General features: G+C 37.3%; 1 protein-coding gene across 1 annotated transcript in view; it reads right to left on the bottom strand.

Moving 5' to 3' along the window:
• The window catches only part of LOC118740521 (protein Daple), a 78,627-nt gene that overhangs the window by 55,286 nt on the left and 18,037 nt on the right, over positions 1-5,304 (bottom strand). The window lies entirely within an intron of this gene.

Below are 5,304 nucleotides of genomic sequence, written 5' to 3'. Positions count from 1 at the left end.
CTTTTTTCGCTATCAACTTTTGAGCTCGCGTCTTTATTCGTATCTAGCAGAGCTGTAAAACTGTGAAATCATTTGAAATTTAAAATCAACAATTTTATATTATTATGTTTTCATTGAATTCTCCCTTATTGAATAATGCGGCTTATAGTTTTCCAATTCTACATTCACTCAAAGTAGATACGATTGCACGCATTTCCATATTCAAAGAAAGATTGAAAAATTGAATGACGAACGATTCACTTTTAACACTGAATAAGCACTCAGATGAATGCAGCTTTTGCTATGTGTGCACACATCCACTCAGTACCAATCAGTTGATATAAATATTTTGAACACACAAAACCCACTGAAAAATACACCAGGTTGCATTTTATTAAAAAGACTGCAAAATTTCAACACGAAAAATAGTTAATAGAGCGTTATCATCAGTTTTTTTTCACTTAAATTTGTACAAGGATTTATAAGAATAAAAAATATTGATTGGAGAAATATTTTTTAGTGAACGTGTCGTTAGAATGTCATTATGAAAAATATAAATTATTAATGATTTTAACATCTCTGTTTAGAAAATTGTCAGCTTTCCAAATAAGTGTTACCATTATACCATTAATAATGCATAATGCATAAATTAGTACATACATATATAAGTTAATATAAACTCACAAATTTAAGAGCTTCTGGTTCTAACTTTAGACATACACATACATTTCATTATTTAATTAAAAAAATTTTTGATACAAATTTCTTCGTACTTTTTTTTGTCGCTATTGGGACAAGCAGTTAATGAAGATTCGAAAATCGAATTTGTTGGTTTGTGGAGGTTTTTTCATTTACAATAAGCCACAAATTATCAACATTTCCAAAAAAAAGATATTTAACAAAATTCGTTGGTCTCTATTTTCATTAACATCCTTTTCCGAAAGTGCAATATTTAAGAATTTATACCCATTTCATTGAGCACGCTTTTTAACCCAAGTTTTGGTTTGTTTGTTAACATCAAAACTACATATCGACACCTAAGTGGAAGATCGACCTATCTCGGCAGCCAGTTCGAAAACTCGCTATCTCAAAAAACTGTTCTAGAACACCCTATTTCAGAATTTTGTTGAAGAACGCCCTATCTCAGAATGCGGTTAAAAACGCCCTATCTCGGCAAATTTTCAATATATTTTCATTTGAGATAGGGCGTTCTTCAACCAAATTCTGAAGTAGGACTTTCTTAAAAAGTTTTCTGAGTTATGGCGTTTTTGAATTGGCTGCCGAGATAGGTCGATCTTCCAATCAGGTATCGGTATATTAATAAAAAATGATTAAATATTGTCTGCTGTAACCTATTTTAGAAATAATTTATTTATTAGGATTTGCAATTTGAAAAAATCAGTTCCTTCCAATTTTGGGAATCAAACGGGACGCCACACAAGCAAAAATCGTTTTCTACAATCTTTATTAACCTGAAGGGCTGAAATTACCGTTTTATAGGAGGGACCAGGTTATTGTTTAATTTTTGTATTTTCAATACGCTTCTGCCCTGCATAAAGGGAAACCCGCGTACCGAATTTTCTTCCGATATCTCAACTTTTCCTAGAGTTATCGTGTACACAGACGGAGATGGACTAATCAACTTCTCTTTTTCTTCTGGGCATTTACGGTATATACATACATATGTACATAAATGTAGTACATATCTATCTCGATTTTGGTTGTTCCAAATATCCGTTACGTGAGAAAAGTTATAGTACCCTACTGCAGAAGTGCGTAGTAAATATGTTTAAATAGTACACCTTTTAATTAATAATTAATAAAAAAAATTTTACAATGTAACTCCTCAACCCCTCTTTAAAGAAAACAAGAACCCTTATAAAATTTCGTTTTGAAAGTTTTCAAATTTGAAAACTGAAGAAAAAAATTAATAGGAAAAAAATCATATAAATTAAATTTATATATACATATATTCTGCGAAAAAATGTCTACAATCAATTTTTAAACCCTTTTCGCAATTGGTGTACTCTTGTAACCGGTAAATTTTGTTACCATCTCATAAGCTGGTAACAAAATATTGCCCCGCCCCGTGAAATATGCATTGCCAGAATTTCCACAATTCTTCATGGCTGAATTGCTGAATATATAGCATTACCAACGTTCCTAGAATCGCGGTGACATGAACAGGTAACATTTTTTGGTGATAAAATTTTCCGGTTACAAAATCTTCGGTTACGTGCAGAATAGACCTTTTGTAGTTCTAAAAGTCTATAATACGAAGGGACAGATGCAGGTAATGAAATTCTTAAGTTTTTTCAAGCAAGAGTTTTAAAAACTCAATTCTATTGACACTGTTTTATATTTCTATATACAGTTCACTAATTTCGAATCTAATATATGTAAATGTGTGTATCAAGATGTGTCCTTTGTGCTCGACGGTTGCGATGTTTGTTTGGACTGATTTCGCACCAGTCATTAGCCATGGGTTAATATCAGAAAACGTCTATACATACGCGTTGAAATACATACATACGTATACATATATGTTTTTTTTCAATTCCAGATATGTTTAAACTTTAAAGTATAAAATATATCAACCCTGGGAAAAAAGTATTAGTACTGAATGGTAAAAACATGTGCATTCATTTTAAATATACAATCATGTGTGTGTGCGAATGCTTCTGTTACATTCACATTCCATACTGAATGTCAATCTACCATTCAAAAACACAACACAGTTTATTTGTTTTCAAGCATTTTAAGCCACTCAGGAATGAGGCTATTTTTTATACAAACAAACAATCAAAATTTTGAAAAGAATGTCGAGTGAATGCAGATCCTATTGATTCAATCATTTTACAGCTCTGGTATGTACATACATAAATATGTATTAAAAGCAGTATATCGCCTACGCATACATATTGCAATACTTTGTTCCAGTCTTTTTCTTATTCAATGTTAAAAAATAGTTCATTCGAAATCACATTTCTTAGTTGTACTCATAGTAGTAAGAATATGCAGCTTCTGCTGACTATAAGCAGAGAACTTATAAAATAATAATAATAATAGAATAAAGGGTGTTGTATTGAAAACAATTTTTTAATAAACAGTAACCGTAGATTTTTAATGATAAAAGTATTTTTGTAACGTAAACAATTTACCAATCCAGTGAAAAGAACCCGATGGATTTAGGAATTCAGCGATTAATTCAAGTATAATCGTAACAATACTTATAGTAACGACATTTTAGCATTCTTTGGCTATTTCCCTTTCGTTTACTTAATGTTTCTTATTTTTTATGAAAGTGTAGCTCATTATCTCAAAAACCCAAGTTAGTAAAAATGTCTATCTTTTTCTTTAAACATTCTGAGCAAGGCACATTAAACAGGTAGTATCAGTTGAGCAAAAACAACATTTGCGTGTATTTTGCTGTTGCTTCTGGTATCGAAAGTGTCAACAATTGTTCTGAATTTTTTCTTCTAAATCAAAGGGTGCCATGTGAAATACAAAAATAATAAACAATTGAAATTGGAAAAAATAAAAATTGTTGCAACTTTCTTTCCTAGTAAATTTGTTTGCTTCTCGAAGCATTGATCCATCCTTTACAAGGGCCAGTAATCAGCGGTTGTGCTGCTGAGTTGGGCGAACGTTCCAAAAGCTGCTATTCAATCGCTTGTTTTGTATGGAAAAAGGTTTCACATGCAAATGGATTTTAACAATTCAGAATTTTTGTGAGAAAAAATTAAAAATATTTGATATTTTCGAGACCAAATAATTTGAAAATAAATCAAATCAGCTGCTCTACTGATACTACCTGTTCAATGTACTTTGATTCTGAGAATGTAGTTTTGCATCCTAGAGGTGGGTAACTCAGCGCTGAGCGGAGCTATTGAGCTGTCTCCCAGCAGTAGTTGCGATCCCGTACGAGTCCGTTCCCACGACATCCGGTTCTACGTACCGGAATGACTCGGGTTTTACCCGACCAAGGGCTGTTGTTTCGGCGATCTAGCCCCGTTTAGCTCGGCGAAGTATCTCAGAAGTTATTCGTTCATAGGGCTATATTCGCTACGTTTTCTTCTGCTCAGGGCTGGATTGAGTCAAACCCAGGGCCAGAAACCTACAACTGCTGTGTATGCCAGAGACGACTATACCACAACTCCACATCAGTCAAGTGCAATGCTTGCGAGGGGTAGAGTCACCTCAGAGTCAGTTCAGGAGTACCTACACATCAGCAGTGGACCACGTCGTTTGTGTCCCCCTGCTGCTCAAACAGAGCAGCCTCCGCGGCTAACCCCAGTCCACCTGAGCAGCCCCACACAAACACCACATCACAACAACACAATAGACCACACCACAACCACGACAGACCACACCACAACCACGACAGACCACAGAACACACACAACCGCACCACCACCACACGCCGCCGCCAACAACTCTTGGTTCCTCCTACAATCTGTACGGTATGCCAGATCAGGATATTCCGTAATGTGACATCAGTCAAGTGCAACACCTGCCTTGGCTGGTGCCACTTTAGGGCATGTTCGGGTCTGCGCACCACGCGAGATTGGACGAGGAACTTCGAGGGCCCGTGTTGTCGCACACCTCAACTGCGACGCCACCCACCACCACCACAGGGCGGCAACCACCTCAGCAGCGCACACAGCCAATGGCGTCACGGCCACACACATCCCTCACACCCCGCATTACCACACGTCTCCCGAACCACATGAAGCTCCTTCAATTTAACTGTAACGGGCTTCAGAGCAAGATCGAGGAGATAACCGTCTTCATGGGAAGGCATGGTATATTGATAGCTGCGGTCCAAGAGACGAAGTTGCACGGCAATTCAACCCTGTTGAGTTGCGCCGGATACAACGTGCACCGTCGAGATCGCGAGCGAGATAATCGTGGTGGCTTAGCGTTCATCACGCACCACACCGTGCAGTATCGTCTTATCGAAGCAGACATCGACCGCAGGGATACCACCCTAGAATGTCAGGGCATTGCTATCCGGTCAGGCGATGTTGAGCTCGAAATATTTAAGGTGTACATATCCCCTGTCGTCTGCTAACCGGCAGGATATCACGCTCCTCAGAGGTGAAAACCGTATGGTAGTTGGTGACTTTAATGCGCACCACGATCTTTGGCACTCAAGTCTGTCAAACGATCGTAAGGGAACTGACTTGGCTGAGCAGATAGACGATTCGACATTCTGCACAATGAACGACGACGCACCCACCAGGATTATGGGCAGCTGCTACAGCTCGCCAGACATAACAATAGTCAGCGCTGGTCTGATAAACAGCATATCATGGCGACCTG

Source organism: Rhagoletis pomonella, unplaced genomic scaffold, assembly GCF_013731165.1.
Source record: "Rhagoletis pomonella isolate Grant_MI unplaced genomic scaffold, Rhpom_1.0 Rhpom_scaffold_00006, whole genome shotgun sequence".
NCBI classification, from domain to species: Eukaryota; Metazoa; Arthropoda; class Insecta; order Diptera; family Tephritidae; genus Rhagoletis; species Rhagoletis pomonella.
Note: the sequence above shows the minus strand (reverse complement) of the source record. Positions and strands in the feature narration are given on the sequence as shown.